At 43.5% G+C, this 17,478-nt stretch overlaps 1 long non-coding RNA gene across 1 annotated transcript in view; it reads right to left on the reverse strand.

The window, feature by feature from the left end:
• Nucleotides 1-249: 249 nt before the first annotated feature.
• LOC132413872 (uncharacterized) overlaps nt 250-17,478 on the reverse strand; it is a 186,071-nt gene continuing 168,842 nt past the window's right edge. The window contains exon 8 of the long non-coding RNA XR_009516839.1: nt 250-735. This is a non-coding gene — a long non-coding RNA (uncharacterized lncRNA). The remainder of the gene's footprint in view (nt 736-17,478) is intronic.

Raw genomic sequence — 17,478 nt, forward strand, 5'->3', positions numbered from 1 at the left:
TGTATATATGTACCACATCTTCTTCAACATTAACTTTAAATAGCTCTGATAAGATAGACAAATGTGGACACTGCTCTTCGCAAAGTTTAACTCATCAACCATGCACACGGATGCGTATACAGATACCGATTAGCTAGCTGAGGATCAAATAAAGGAAAAAACGTGGTGGTTTCAAACTCTTTTTATGCAGATTTCAAAAGATGAAATAGAGTTTCATAAGAGTACACTAGTTTGCTAGGTCTGTCATAGCAAGGTACCGCAGATGGGGCGGCTTAAACAACAGAAATCAGTTTTTTCACAGTTCTGGAGGCTGGACGCCCAGGATCACATGCTGGTGGGGTTGGTTTCCTCCCTTCTTGGGCTGTAGAGAGCCCTCTTCTCTCTGCATCTTCATATGGTCTTTCCTCTGTGTGTGTCTGTGTCCTAATTTCTTCTCTTTATAAGGACACCAGTCAGATTGGATCAGGGCCCCACCCCCATGACCTCATTTCACCTTAATTATCTCTTTAAAGGCCCTTTTTCCAAATAAAATCACATTTTGAGGTCCTGGGGGGCAAGACTGTGACATGAATCTTGGAGGGACACGCACATTGTGCAGCCCTTGACAATGGGCAACTGTACTTTGTGAGACAGGACCCCCGATGCGAGCCTACGCGTCCGTGCTGAGCGTCGTGTGCATAGTTCAAGGGTGAGTGTCAGGAACACGACTGATTCGACTTCGTATGGTGTCTCACTCTGCAGAAAAGACTCTCATTTGTTTCTGTTTTCCATCACTCAACTAAATCTTAATTGAACACCCATTATGTACAAAATGCTGTTAACTGCACCACAGATAGAAAAGGATTCAAAGACATCTGAGGTGCTCCCCATTCTCAACACAATTCCAAATCTTCCTTGAGAACCAATGAGGTTATGTGGTTCGTATATGGTAAACGCCAGAATGCACACTAGCCCTTAAGACAGTGACGAGTGACAGCTGTAGACGCTCCTTATAGGTTTTGAATAAATATTTTACGCATAAATATAATTATTTTTACAGCGTTTTGTTTTTGGTACCTGGAGAGGTTAAAAGGGAAGCTGGTTCTATTGTTCAGAACATTTCTTTGTGACGTTTTTCCAGTGACAACTGAGGCTTTAGGAGAAAAGACAAGGCTTGGAGTGGCCCTAAAGTAAATGACTAGTCACGCTAGAGCCTCACCTGGGGGGAAATTTGGGAGAATTCCTGTGAAAATCAATCATGGGGAATTGATAGGGAATCTAAGATCGTATCACGTTAAAAACAAAAAGCCACCCATCCTTTGGCTACCTGTTAACTCTTTACTAGATGAATGCATTTGCTTGGTCACAGTTTACAGATCTTTTTCCCCTGAAGACAAGAATTCTGCAACTTTAAAGAAACTTTCTCTGTGGAAGATTGAGTGGAAACAACAATGTATTACGTTTTTTCCCCTTCAAATGTTACGAAAAATACTCTTTCTAGATTGATAGCCAACACTTCACTCTTTAATCCTTCTGGATCCAGCTTTGTGCCAAGTTAGAAACCTTTAAACACGTTTGTTAGCAGTGGCCTGGGCCGGCTGGCTTTGAACTGCTGTCACACTCCCGGGGCTGTAATTTCTACGAACCTGCCCCTCACACAGGCTTGCAGAGCGCTGCCGCGAGCCTCGTGTGAGACAAGAAGAGTCATAAATAACAACTGTGTGAAGCCCTCCAGTTTTCATCCATCGTTTAGACTTAATACAAAGGCATTTCAGAAGTGAGTCCTACTACCGTCTGAAACAATGCAGGCCTGCGGTAGGTCTATTTGAGACAAGATTTTACAGCTATGTCATAAAACATATCTGAGTAAAAACACATGGTTTCTTGATCGTTAAGATTTTTCCAACTGAATGGGCCAAACTTCACAATACAGCAGAACTTAATGTTTGCTTTGATACCTGTAATGAACGGCCCAGTAATCCCAGAAGGCCATGAATTTTAACGAAAGATTAACCGTTTCCTACAATCTTGTGCACGTTCACTGAAACACACGAATAAACCTCTTTTCCGGTTTAGCCTCAAGGAAAACATGCCCACGCGTGTGGGCTCAGGTCCATTCAGTTCGCTCCCAACAGCTTCTATCTGCTGATGTCAATGCTGATTTCCGGTCCCAGATCCCTTCTTGGTGATCACAAAAATGTTTTCTCCAAAAAGATAGCGCCAACTACCTCGAAAAGGGACCAAATAGTAGATAGAGCAAATCAGAGAAACCGCAGGTCTGGGAAATGTTAACCGAAGTGATTTCCTGAAATTCCTTATTTCAACTCATTACAGGGACACTGAAAAGGATCTGGCCATAGGCAACACGCACCTACGTTTCAGGTTCAGATTAACGGCCGGAGTTCAATTTTGGTTAAAGAGAACACATTCGTCCCTCTTTAGAGTGGTTTTCCTACTGATTTGTTTTTAAAAGCAGCCACTGCGAGCACATGCCAAGATGCGGTTGTTTCTCCCTGACACCCAGAGTGGCTGAACCGTCCGAGCGCACCTTTTCACAACCAGCCTCCTCCCCACGCCGGACACTGGCGTTGTGGACACGTGGCAGCCACTATCCACAGTGCACACGAGCTGCACAGGCCCCCAGCGCCAGGCGATGGAGAAGGGCAGGCGCGGTGCAGGACGGCGCATCTCTGGCCAGGGTCCCGGCAGCACTGCCCTGCCCACACCTCGCCCAGATCCCAGCTTTGGCTTCATGGTTTCTGATTCAAGCAAGTTCTGGGAATGAACCGAAGGAGGGAACCATCCAGTTAGTCCTTGAGACGAAGTGTTTTTAATGCTCTCTGGCTTATTCCGGGTTCTTAAGTTACATCCTCTCCCGGTGTGCTTTTCTGGCCGTGGGTGGCCTGGGTTGGTCACCAGTGGTCCACGCTTGGCAGAAATGCTCTGCCCTGCTCTCCACCGCCGTCCGAGAGGTGGGGCTCCCCTGACCCAGGACAGGCAGGAGAGCGTGGAATTTCAGGCGTTTACACACTTTCTTAGGTTGGAGCTCGGTTTCTGCAGTGGACTCATGTTTCACCTGAGAAACTGTAACAGGGAACAGCCAATCCTGACTCCATGTTGGATCTGTTTCTTTCCTTTAATGGCTGCTTCCTCTTGCTTTTGTTCCCTAAAAAGATACAGTCTATACATAAGGGCCTTCCCTGGGGAACCCTGCCCCTCTGTTAAACCAAAGTGCCTTTGTTCAGGGGAACATCCGGACCCTGTCCACCTAGGGATGGCTGCAAGAAAGAAGCAATGAACACATCCCCTCCCCGAGGCTGGCCATTCCAGGGGACACTTGCAAATTGTATGGCCTTTTCACTTTACTTCCTCATCTCCTCCCCCTCTCTGTGCTGTCCAAGAAGCTGGCATCCAAACTCCAAGAAGATGGTTATTTAGAGACATTAGTCTGCTGTCTCCTCGGTCTGCTGGCTTCCCGAACAAAGTCATAGTCGCTGCCTCAACACCTCATCTCCCGACGTACTGGCCTGTCCTGTGGCGAGCAGAGCGAGCTTGGATTTGGTAACAAACCAACCCAAACAGTGTGAGAGCATCGCACCCACGGACACGCAGCCAAGAAGATGGTGAGCAAATCACTCCGTACATTTGAAGCAAACAGGCTACTTGAGGAAGGAACACATTATGCCTTTATGACTGGTCATCAGTAAAGAGAACTGATTTTAGATTCCACCAGATTACTTAAAATTTTACGTATCGGGGCTGAACACATATGTCATTAATTCCCAAATAACATTTAGCTTTTGTGATTGAAACAAGAATAGGCATGAATCTATATTACTTGGTATTATCCACCAGACACTGTTCTAAGTGCTTTACCTAGACCACACACCAGCCCTACGAGGGGGGCAGGACACTGAAGAACCCCCGGAGCTGACCTTGGGTTCGGACAGAAGTCAAATGCTACACCCCAAAGTGAGATCACAGATATAATATCCATTGCAAGGTTTCTTGAAAACGGTAACTGCTCAAAGCATGTTTGCTACCAGTAACGGTACTAAAATTGCAGGGAAATGAATTATTCCTGCTACCTTCCAACAACTTTGCTCAATATTTATGTGAAGAAACATAATATTCAACCTGCTTCCACTAGATAAATGAATGTGGCACATGATTTCTGAAGTTTCATCTTATCTCCCTGCCCACACATTCATGAGCGGGCAATAAAAGCTTAAAGTTTTTTAAGCTACGAAGATTTGGAGGAAGAAGAACAAAGGGCGTTATTTACTAAAGCTACTTCGGCAGTAACCTACTATTATAAGTAGGTGTACTCAGATTTTTTTCATCTCTTCAAACCAAACTTGGCAATAGAAGTTGTTCAGTGTTAGTGGTAGTATTAAATTGTACTGATTATATGTGAATCAGAGAAATATACACCCCCAAATGGCGTTTTCAATAATCAGAGAAGTATTTTATATGCAACAGGTGGAGAGACTGTAAAATGCCTGTCAGACACCCAAGGCGTTGCCTATTGCAGAAATCACAGGCCTTGGGCCTGGCCCAGCCAGCTTCAGCTTTCTCACTGTAGATGTGTCCCTGGAAGGTTTTCTCCACCTTCTTAGCCTTCCATGTTCTCATCTTTGAAAGGGTGACCGGGTGGATTAAGAGGTGATGCCTTTACAGCACCACACAGTGTCTAGCATTTACCAAACGCCCAGTAGGTGGTAGGTTTCCAGAGTCCACATGTTCTTGTGGGGAAGGAACCTTTCCACGAGCAGAAGACCAGCAATGATGTCCCCTTCCAGGCTATGTTCATAGGTTTGTTTGTTAGGAGCGGAATTGCTCAGTTTTTTTGGGGGGGGGAGGGGGCAGCTGTGTGAGGAGGGTTTGCCCACCTGGGCAGCAGAGTGGAGGGGGGAGGGGTAACAGAGTGGCCGCACCAGAGGGGCATCACATCACTGTCTTCCTGCACCGTCTTCTGGCCATCAGCTTTGCATTAAGGCTGAGAATGAGGGGACGGGGTGGAGAAGACGCACGCAGGCTGTGTGGGTTGAAGATAGGGATGTGACAGAAAACAGAGCACAAATCTCTAGGGAAGATGATCAAGGAGGCAAACTCAGGAGGAAGGCCTGTAACCCGGGTCCCTCTGCTGGGGCTTCTCTGCTCCCCTCTGCTTTCCCAGCTGTCCGTCTGCCTCCCAAAATCTGAGTGAAGTCTCTTACTTACGGTTCCCACTAAGAAAGCTGTAGTATGCATCCCACCCTTGCTGAGCAATGAACACCTAACTCTTAAATTGTTCACATTCTTACTTGTAGTTCTTCAGGTAATTTAGCAGATACCTATTGTGTTTCCCACTGCAAAGGAAAACAAGACTTTTGCTGGAAATACAAAGCTGGATGAGGCATTTCCCGGCTGCCCCAGGAGCTGGCAGCCCAGCATGGGAGGTTAGGTCGAGCGCAGAAAGAGAGAGAGCACAGCAGAGACGGGTGGATAGTGCCCAGAAGCAGAGGCCAGCCCGCGGTGGGCAGACGGACGTCCTGCAAGAGGGGCCCCTCAGCTCTATCTTAAGTAAAGGGAAACTGGGGGAGGCACACCTTACAGCATTCTCTCTCTTTCTCTCTCTCTCTCTTTGATTTAGTGTGCAGGCATTAGAGCACACCTGATGGCCTCACCAAAATCAGGGAAGTACAGAGCAGACAGAGAGAAGGAAAGAGTGATTTCCAACACAGCCTGTCCAAAGTGACACGTGCTTCTCAGACACAGAACTCTCCAATCTGTAGTGACCGCAGGGAACTGCCCACAATAAACAGACCCTGAAAAGAATTGCAAACCCTCCCTGGGCACTGTTCCTTTGCCCAATTAAGACCTGGCATTCATGTGACAGATGCCCTGGTCAAAGGACCAGACTCCGTGTGCCCTGGTGGAGGTGGCCAAGGGCACGAAGGGCTCCCAGGCCCCCCCGCCCGCTGGCGTCTCAGGCAGGGACGGCTTCAAGGAGCGTGGTGGACGGAGACGGCCCCGCAAGGGTCAGGCCTGAAAGCAGAGTGGTAAGTTTTCTCTGTTTCTGTTTAGTTTAATACACGCAAATGTCCAGAAGCGAGGCCCACTTCTTATTTTCCTAATAGTTTCAACCGCTGTGTCCTCTCACGGGGGCCCCGGAGGAACATTCTGTGCAGAGGAGCACAGCTGTGTGACAGGAGGGAAGGCGCTGGGCCAGCTCCACTTGGTCAGTATCTGCAGTCTCCCCAGATCCCCAACCCTCCCTAGCCCTTAACCGTGTATGTACGCATGGCTATGTGTGTGTGTGCAAGCGTGTACACGTGCACACGTATATGTGTAATCGTGACGTTTGGGATTATAGCCCGGATAAACCTAAAGGTCACAGTCGGCATCATTTCAGACGCTCTTTCACTGATGACTCATTTCATTGATGAGTGAGTTCCGCAAGTGGGGAAACTTAGCCTGAGACTTGGTGTGGACCTCAAACACTGCAAAGTGGACGCGGGGACAGAATCAATGATTTCGTACTCTGAGCCTGCCCAGCCCCTCCCTCTGCCAACTTACAGAAAGCCAAGGAAAGAGAGCATCCCCCCCGATACACACGTGGGTGCGTTTCTAATTCCTCTTGAATCCCAGCAAGGCTGGTTCTGTTCAGTGTCCTGTCACAGTAACGATCACCCAGGTTAAGAGCGAGCCCTCTCCAAGACACGATGCTATTTACACGAGAAATCCATCTTGCAATGTGTGACATTTTTTTCCATTACAAAAACTGCAGCTCGCGGTATGAAAACGGCTGATGAGAGGGTTTAAGGGTGGCGTGTGAGCTCCTGATAATAGCACCACCCATTCCGGCGCCACTCAGACCTGAGCACGTTGCATGGGGCATCTCCTGCATCCAGACGGGGTGATTTAGTTATTTTTAGCCAGCCCTGGTTAGATGGGAGGCGGTGCAATAAGGGATATCACCCAAGGTGACCCCCGCACCGTAAAGAACCCCTCCTCCTGGGCCGTGACGGTTGGGGGTGCTCCATCCACTCCCTGGGTCCCTGCTGCCTTAGAGAAGGACTCACCCTGCCTGTGGGACTGTCCCTGCCGGGTCACGAGAGCCAGGAGCGGACTGTCGCAAAGGGCATCTCGTTCGGTCATGGTCACGGGGTTCTAAACAGGAAAGGGACTTGTACTCTGTGCTCCCTTGCAGTCCTTGGAATTTTTCATCAGTTTTTGAGTCAGCCTGAGTCTGTTCTGGAATTCGGGAGACTTAACCGTGCTTCCATGTCAAGGAGTTATTGCAGATGTCGACATGATCCCTTCTAAATGAGCCTTTACATTTTCGAGAAATGCCTTCCTTTGAAGGGAGGGTGCCCACGAGGACCCCAGTGACCTACATATTTGTGATTCCCTAAGACTTCAAGCCAGCTCTTGGCACCCCACCAGGAATCTTTGGTAGGAAAGTTTTGAGCTAGATACTTTCATATAATAAATTCTATCTGACAATTCGGGCACTCCCTTTCATGCCCACATCTCCGCTTGCCAGGCGGGTACACTGTACAGAGTCAGTGGGCCCAGTAGCCACCCCGGGCCCGGGAGTTACATGTGCTTTTTGTAAACCATTCTTTTAATGAGTTCAAATGAGACTGTTTCTAGTTACATCTCATACAGAAAATATACCTTTTTTTCAAGTAAATGCCTGCAAATTTATATGAGAGACACGTATCACTAGTAAGAAGATTCAAAAACCCAACTTTATACGATTTGAATTTTATCAGTAATTGTGAACCGTTTTTATAAAATGCTAGCTAACCTTTTTCTTCTTTTAATGTAAATATAGTTGCTGAAGAGGAAAAACCATGGTGTTTAGCCCAGCAATTTAAAGCTTGTCCCCTTTGATGTGTTCTAGGTATGGAAAGCTTTTCTGTATTATACCCTTAACGCAGAGAAAAGGCTGTTAGAGAATCCTTTATCCCAGCGGAGACCCAGTTCACGCTGCAATTGCCTTTCACTCTGCAGAGCCTAAAGAGAGATGGAAATTTTATATGGCCTGATGTCAATCAGGGATGTGCCTTGTGGAGCATCTACTTAAAATAGCGAAGTTAAAGACCTTGCCTACTCTTCTTAACTGCGGCTGTAAACTGTCTGCCCAGAACTTCCCTCCGTGTTCAGCCACGTCTCCAGGCCCCACTCCTCTCTTTCTCTGAAGTCTTCTTGCCCAGAGTGAGCATGGAGGAGCCGGCCTCTGTGCATCACCTCTCCTGTACTCACTCACTCACTCACTCATTCATTCATTCATTCTAGTCATTCGGACATCCTTCTCGACTTGTTGGCCTGACCCAGGCACTATTTCAAATGCCACGTTGAACAGAGCCAAGAGTGCGGAAATCCTGGCCTGATCACTTACAAAATACGAGAGGTTTGGGCAGTTACCTGACTTAACCTCTCTGGGCCTCCAAACAGAGAAGGGAACACGCTTACCACACGTGGCTGTAGATATTGATGGGGAAGGTAGCTGTACCTTCCCGTAAAGCGAAAATGCAACACCCGTACTTGTACGTTTTCCTTTACGGTGGTGCTTTCAGCCTTCCTACAAGTCTTCAAGTACAGGATCGTTTTATCCTCACGCCAGCTTTGTGAGTAGAATTTATTATCTCTCTTTTCCCAAGAACTGAGGCAAAAGGAAGACCACAGATGGGCGGACTGTCCCCCCAGTGCTGTCCCAGCACAGGTCCTGCTTCTGGACCATACGCTGCCCCGCGACGTCCGTCTTGCAGAGCATCACGTAATGACAAAAATAATGTTAACGTCAGGAACCACCCGTTCATAGCCTTGAGATCATTTTTTTTCTGTAGGAGACAATTATCTGTGGGTTCCCCGAAGTGCCTGGAAAAGTACTTTGATACAAACCCACTGATGCCAGAAATCCCAATAGTAACAACTAATTCCTTGAAGGTGAACATTGACCTTTTCCTCTAATATTTATCAGAAATGTACATGGGCCTAAAAGCGGAAGCATATTTAGTCTATAATTCTTCAGAGCATGTGATTCTGTCAGCTTCGCCCTTGAAAGAAAGAAAGCTGGGTAGAGAGAGATCTGGAGCACACTTTTGGGTCTAGGAATTTTCTGTAATACCTTTATGACTTAAATACACTGTTTATAGCTTTGTTTAATCTACAGAAACACTTTGTTATTAACCCAAAGTCCCCATATTAGGAATTTAAAAAATAAATCATGTTATACTCATAAATTGACTTATTAATAAACAATTAAAATGGTAAAGAAGATTATTATAAAGGGGAAAAGATGGCCAGTGAAGGGGAAAAGGAAGAGACCTCGGGACTTGCCTGGTGGTCCAGTGGTTAAGACTCCGCACTCCCAGTGCAGGTTTGATCCCTGGTGGGGGAACTAAGATCCCACATGCCGCACGGTGCGGCCAAAAAATGAATAAATAAAAGATAAATAAATAAAATGCACACACCCAGTCATTAAAAAAAAAAAAAAACGTAAAAAAAAAAGAAGAGGCCTTGGGGCAGGAGGAAAAGACAGCAGTGAGGCAGAGAGGACCCACAGAGCACGGCCATTTCCCTACACAGAGTTCTCAGGGCACATCATCTGACCCAACCAGGTCTACTGAATTGAATTTACACTTTGATTCAAAAAAGCAAAGTTTCTGCCCCTAAACCTATACTTGCCTCTTGACGGAGGCTGATCCTTTCAGGATAGCACCAAAGGAGGCATGAATTCCCTGTGTTTTTTATTTTAAGGAGGTGCTAACATGCAGTTTAATTATAAGCACTTAAATTCCGGTGATGTCAATGGCCTCACCTCCGAGGGACCCCAGGGCAGGGCCGCAGGACCTGGAGCGGTGACCAGTCCACAGGCACGTGTGGATTCAGCACACAGGCCTGTGAACGTGGCCGGGAGCCTTTTAGGTAACGTCTAGGAACAGCTGGCTTCAATTCAAGATTTTGTGGAAAGAGCAGAGTAGGGGATGGAAAGTTCTGAAAAGGTAAGGAGTCAAGTTCAGTAGACACAGCACAGGTTGTGGCTGAGAGTTCAGAATTCTCTTCTGCTATTTTAAACTAGGCCCATGGAAAAGTCCAGCTGACAGACCAGTTATTAAAGGGTTCACTACGTTCCAAACAACATATGGAAAACTTTCCTGTAAGAAGAGAACAAAGTATGTATCATTTTATTTTTATGTTAGAGAGAGGTTTTTAAAAAATTGTTTTCCGTATTCCAAGACGGAATACGTTTGATGCAGAAAACTAAGTACACTGAAAAACAAATACCGATAAATTATTAGTTTATAGACATTTATAACATATCCATATTTTAATTTTAAAAATATAGAAAGCATTTTTTTTTTTGCAGGGTTGCTGCATTGGGTCTTCGTTGCTGCACATGGGCTTTCTCTAGTTGCAGCGAGTGGGGGCTACTCTTCGTTGTGGTGCACGGGCTTCTCATTGCAACGGCTTCTCTTGTGCTGAGCACGGGCTCTGGGCGTGCGGGCTTCAGTAGTTGTGGCTTGTGGGCTCAGTAGTTGTGGCTCGTGGGCTCTAGAGCGCAGGCTCAGTAGTTGTAGCGCACGGGCTTAGTTGCTCCGCGGCCTGTGGGATCTTCCCGGACCAGGGCTCGAACCCGTGTCCCCTGCATTGGCAGGCGGACTCTCAACCACTGCGCCATGAGGGAAGTCCCATATTTTTATTTTATAATAATCTTCTTTACCATTTTAATTGTTTATTAATAAGTCAATTACAAGTATAACATCATTTATTTTTTAAATTCCTAATATGGGGCCTTTGGGTTAATAACAAATTGTTTCTGTAGATTAAACAAAGCTATAAACAGTATGTTTAAGTCATAAAGGTATTACAGAAAATTCCTACACCCAAAAGTGTGCAAGTTTTGAATGCTCTGAAGGAATCAGCTACATGTTGCAAAGCAGCTTTTCCCAAAGTCCATAGTGAATGATAATTAATGAGAAATGATATGAATAATTGCCCACCTTCCCTTGCACTTTGTTCACCCTTTAAATTATTTCATTTCAGCACCACAAATTAGATAGGAAAAGCTGATATTTTTTTAAAATTTTGAAACAATTTAGTCTTATTCTCCAAATTGCTTATTCATTTCCTTTGGTCTGTTTTCTACTGGGTATCCAACGTTTTCCAATTTATTGCTAGGCTCTCTTTATAGTCTAAGTAATTAAGCCTTTGTCATGTATATTATTACTTCATTATTTGATTTCGAATTTTGTTATGGAAAATTTACATACACAGAAATTTTAAATATGCGTAGAATAACATATATAAATATTTTCTTGGGAGTTTTACCTTTGATAACATGCTTATTTACAAAGGTCTTCCCAACTCCAAGAATGTAGAAATAATTTCTTGTACTTTCCTACACATAAAATCCATGAGGAAGTTTATTCAATAAGAGACAGAAGCCTTACCTTTGGAAAGTTTTGAATAGTTAATCAGTTGCCTCAATATCATTTGTTAAATATTGTCTATTTTCCCCACTGATTTGCTAATTCTTGCAGTATACTAAATCTCTATATACAGCTTTTTAGCACATTTATTCTTTCAGATGAACTTTGAAATCAACCAGTAATTTTAAATATCTTTGAAATTTTGAGTAGAATTGTGTTAAGTGTATAGAGTATTTTGGGGAGGATTTACAATATGTTTCTGTATTCAAGTATTACATCTTTTAGTGGGATGTTTTATGTTTTGTGTTTATGTTTATGATAAGATGACTTTTTAAATCTAACCAATTAGCTTTTTTGGAAATGTATTGCTTATTGCCAGAGCAAATCTGATCTGGTCCCCATAGTTTATGACTGTTTGTCCCCAATAAGGATATTATATATTATGCTACTTAATTTGTAACCAAGACCATTCTGAGTTTTTTTTTTAAGTTTTGATTGATTTTAATTGTTTTCTTAGTCCAAATAGATAATTGAATCCTCAGAAAATAATTACCAATTTGCATCCACCTTTTCTTTTTTGTTTGATTAACTATGACAGTAAGAAACTCTTTAAATTCCAAACTCTAATGTTTCACCATTTAACATAAGTCTGACATTTTAGGGATTCTTCATCAGATGAAGCAAGTATATCGTCCTCTTCTTTGCTTAAGTGTTTAACTAGAGTGCACACTCAATGTTATTACCTGTCTTTAGGGATTCTGATTGATTCTAAAAACTTTGTGACAATATCTACTCTCCACTTTAAACTTTTAGAAACAGAAGTTTAGAAATAGAGTCCCTGAGTGTAGCTGGGCACACAACTACCACAGGACGGGCATTTCCCAGCTTTCCTTGAAATTAGCCCATGTGGTTAATTTCAGGGCAGTGGGATGAGAGCAGAAGTGAAGTGACAACATTTGTCTTCCTGCCTTAAGGGCAGCGTCTCTTTGGAGACGTTTTTTCTTTCTCCAGTGTTGGACTGGGTTAGTAATAAGCAGACCAGCACTCGGAACAAGAGGTGGAAGTTACTGGGATTCCATAGTGTCCACCCTCCTGGTTGAAAGCCTGGGTTATCTCAAGGGTCAGAGCAGTTGACCAGTCGAGACCACTGTCTTCCCCTAGACTGCTAAGGAAAGGACATAGTATGTGTAATGTATACATCAATTTATATTAATATTTGCATATGATATGTAAATGTATAAATATATTATATATTCATGTATATATTTAAGTGATTGTGTTTTAGCATCTCTTTCTTATAGAAGCTTTGTCTATACCATAACTAATACACACATCAATTAATGTAGTAATGTAGTCATACGTTTTTGTCTCTTTTGATCGGGAAGAGGCTGGTATAATAACCCTTTAGTGTGATGTTAGATTTGGTTGACTACTACTTAGAGTTTTTATATGCACTTCCGTTAAGAGACTGGTCTGTATCTGAGAGAAGCGGATGGAGTAAGAACCTGGGCTTTCGGGCCAGACTTCCTGGGTTTCAGTCCTGTTGTCTGTTTCTTGATGGCTCCAAACCTGAAGATATTCACCGTCACCGTGCGTCAGTTACGTCATCTGTGAAACTGGGAAAATCACTGAACACTTTCAAACAGCTGGTGTGAGGATGAGATAAATCAATACGAGTAGAGTGCTTCAGACAGTGCCTGGCACAGAGCAGGTGTTCACTGAATGCAATTATTAGTGTGAACGTGTGCATTTTTGTTGTTGTTTTTGTCCTCAGGTTTCAGTATCTGGATTATCCGACTTACTTTACTGGATTAATTTTAATTTGTATTTCTTTTCCATTTTTCTCCGCTGTGGAACAGTTTAACTAGCATAGCCATCACCCATTTTGTGAAAACAATTCTTTGAACTCTTTTAATTAATTCTAAGGAAGTTGTTCTACCTACAATGTTTACATCTTTTCCATAAATTACTTTACCTCTGCCACTGATCTTATTCTGGGATTGGTTCTTCTTAGACATTATCTCCTCTAAATCTTCACCATGGGGCCGAGGCTTCTGGAAAGTCGATATATGCCTGAAACAGAAGTCCCCAGATATCTGCTGCACAGGTCTAAGTCCACACTACAGTGAAACCATGGTGACCATCCAAATTAATCCCTCAAACCTTCCGTGCCTCCCCTTCACTAAAGGCGCGTGGCTGGTGAACGAAGTTCCCCATTCTGTCTGTCCCCAAGGACTGTGTGATTGTCACAGGGCAGGTGTGAGCTCGATGGGGCTGGGTGAGGAGAGACAGGTAACATCGCTGTAGTTTTCAAGCCTTGTGCTCCCCTGCACCTTCCTGCCACCCACCTCAGAACTATTGGAAATGTCTCTGTGTTATAAACTTTATGTGAAATATCGTTAGCCAAGACACGTCACCCTACTGTCAAGGAAGCAACAGTTGAAATGATCAGAACACATGAACAAGCATTGACAGTTGCCGTGGTGGACTGAACTGTTCCCCCCAAAGGTATTAAGTCATAACCCCCAGCACCTGTACATGTGACCTTCAAATTAAGATGAAGCTATACTAGACTAGGGTGTGGCCCAAATCCAACAGCTGGTGTCTTATCAGAAAAGGAGAGGCAGACACCGAGGCCCAGAAAGACGGCGGGAAGAAGGCCCTGTGAGGGCAGAGGAGCACCGAGGACCGCGGCCACCCCGAGAAGCCACGAGACTCAAAGATCCTCCCCTAGGACCTTCAGAAGAAAACCCTGCTTCCGAGAATGGCCTGCTGACGTCTTGATTTCAGACTTCTTGGCCTCCAGAGGTAGCAAGAATAAATTTCTGCAAAGTCATCCACTCTGCAGTAATCCATTGCGGCAGCCCGAGGCGATTCATCCAACTGCTAAGAGGAAACGGAAGAGCGTCAGCCTTTTTTCCCACAATCCATATGGCTTTTTTTGCTCTTTCTCTTGTCCTATTGCCCTGAGTACAAATTTGATTTTGACGTGGGGGAAAGGTCTTTAATCACCCTCCATTAAGGTTGATATTAAGCTTTGACTCTAGGACGTTACCAAAGAGAAAGAGCATATTAATCCCCAAGTGTGTAGAAGAAAGTAATGAATGCAGATAAGACTGGAAATAGACAAAAGAGAAAACGTGCAAAGCCAACATCAGCTTCTTTCAAAAACTAATCGAAGTAATAACATTAATGAGACTCATCAATGAAAGAAAAAGCACAAATTAACAATATCAGATACTTCAAATGTTAAAAAGATATTAAGGTGATATGAAGAAAAATTCTATGCCAATAAATTTGACTATATAGATTAAATGGAAAAATGTACTGAAAAAAGTTGATCAAAGTGACATAAGGAGAAATGAAATGTCTACAAGTCCTTTATCTATTAGATATATTGACTAGGAAATTAAAAATCGTTCGATAAAAAAGGTTTCAGGTCCAAATGACTATACTAGTGAATTCTGTAAAACTTAAGAAGGAAGTAGCACCAATCTTACACACACATTTACCGAAAAAAATGATACTGGAAAAATTTTCAACTGGTTTTATTCAGCAAGAATAACCGTGATGCCAAAATATGGCAAAGACATTACCAGGAAAGAAAATATAGACAAATATCTCCCAGGAGCACAGGACCAAGCATTACTAACAAAATATAAACATACCTGATCCAGCAAAAGATAGTACATTATTACAACAGAGTTTATTCCAGGTGTACACATGAATTCACCATTTAAAAATCAATCCTCATAATTCACCTCACTAACAAGCTGAAGTAAAAATTTTAAAAAGGTGATGTCACTTGATGCAGATAAAATTCAACAGCCAAACATGATTTTTAAAAAAGAAAAGCAGCAAACGAGAACAAAATGAAATGTCCTCATTTAACAATAAGGCACGTCTAAAGTTAACATCGCAGTTAATAGTGCCTCCTTTACCGCTTTACCCTGTGGTCGGAAGGAGAGTGTTTGCTCTCACCATGTCTGTTCTGGGACTTCCTGTCCCAGTCGGTGCAATAAAGCAGGATGCAAGAGAGCATCCCAATTGGAAACAAAGAAGAAAAACAGTACATCCTTAAAGATGATGACTGTGTATGCAGGAAAACCTCATGGAAAATACAAAATGAGGAAAACACCAAAGTCCTAGAACCAAACAGTAAACTTAGTAAGGTCGTAGGATTTCTAAAAAACTTTTTATTTTATATTGGAGTATAGCTGATTTACAATGTTGTGTGAGTTTCAGGCGTGCAGCAAAGTGATTCGGTTTGACATATACATACATCTATTCTTTTTCAGATTCTTTTCCCTTATAGGTTATTAGAGAATACTGAGTAGAGTTCCCTGTGCTATACAGTAGGTCCTTGTTAGCTATCTATTTTATATATAGTAGTGTGTGTGTGTTCATCCCAATCTCCTAATTTGTCCCTTCCCCCAACCTTTGCCCTTTGGTAACCCTAAGGTCACAGGTTTAAAGGGTCAATATACAAACTTCAAATACATTTCCATATAATAGTAACAAAACATGTGAATATAAAATTGTAAAAGAAAATATCACTTCAAAAGCATTACAATATCAAGACCTAACAGATAGGGATGAATCTTAGAAAATGGGCAAAAGAAGACATGCAGGTGCCCAGTGAGCCAATGCAAAAGTGCTGAACGTGTCTGGCCATCGGGGAAAGAGCAGTTAAAGCCACAGCAGGTGCCCTTTCACACCCTATGGAAGAAACGAAGGCAACCGGGCCTCGGCATCTCATTTTTGGCGCCTCCATGGAATAGTACAGATCCGGAGGAGGAGACTCCCTTCCCAAAGCAACAAATGTAGGACGAGGAGAAAACCGGTCCACATGTTTGGGGAGCAGGATATTTGCACAGAAATGCATTCCAACCCTTGTTTCCACCTCATTCCAAGTGTTCGCTTCAGCTTCCAGGAGGAAAGCTTTCCAAACTAAAAATAAAAGTTGCCTGCATTTCTACAGAGGTTTTAGCCTAACGTTCTAATTTACTGCCTTCAGTGCCCTTTAAACGTCACGGTAATGGCAACAGGAAAACAGAAGGGAAAAAAATGAGTAAAGTGTATTTTGGAAAATTCTCCTCTTGTATAACCGTGTCTCCACCAGTAGCTTTGCCGCGGAGGTGGGTCAGCGGTGGGGTTGGCAGTGTATTGCTGGGAGCTCCATGGGGACGAGGCCAAGATTAACAGGACTTTGAGAAACAATACGCCTAATTTCACGGTGACCCTCCCTCACCAGCATCCTCCGCACTCTTCGAAACACGCCTTTTGATTTGTCTTTCATTATAAAAGATGATGACTGCATCTAGGAAACAGGATGGATTTATCCTAGTACATCGTAATGACAAACACTGCCAGATTCTGAGGCTTCTGAGGCTGAGTGGTGTCCGCTGCATGGGCTCCAGCAAAGAACTGAAGTCTGAATTCAGCTCATTTGAAAACGTCCTCCACGTGGATATTTCAAAAGCTGTCGTTACTCCCAGGGCTTTCCTTGAATATAAGAAGTAAGTTACTAAATCATATTTACGTGTATGAGATGACCTTATCCCTACCTGAGGGCGCAGGAAGACAGATATAAATATTCGTCTACAGACAACAGCATGCGTTCTTAGTTTGCTTTTAACACGTGCATTCAGAGAACTCAGGAGGCCCACCACTGTTTTCCAGCAGCAGTCCTAAGTATCAGTACAAGTAAGCCAACTGTGCATCTTTCTACTGGAATTGGTTTAGCAAACAGAAATATTTTTAGTAGAAAAGTATCATGAAAGTGTCACAGCCATTATGTTGCAAATGTGGCTAATTTATTGTCTAAGGGACAGATTTCTCCCTTACTCGTGGAAATTCCATAGAAATTTATATTTTTGTGTGTGTAGGTACTTTGAGTTTATAGCCTGGATGTTATCTCACAGAAAGAAGCACTAGGTCTTGGAGGTTTGCGCATGCATGGGGGTAATGATATTCATGTTAAAGTTACCAGAGGTTCCTGAAATTTTCCAGAACTTACTACCGAATTTTTGAGGTGACACATTTGATTCAGCCATTCATTCATTTAAATACT

Source organism: Delphinus delphis, chromosome 18 (assembly GCF_949987515.2).
Source record: "Delphinus delphis chromosome 18, mDelDel1.2, whole genome shotgun sequence".
Lineage (NCBI taxonomy): Eukaryota > Metazoa > Chordata > Mammalia > Artiodactyla > Delphinidae > Delphinus > Delphinus delphis.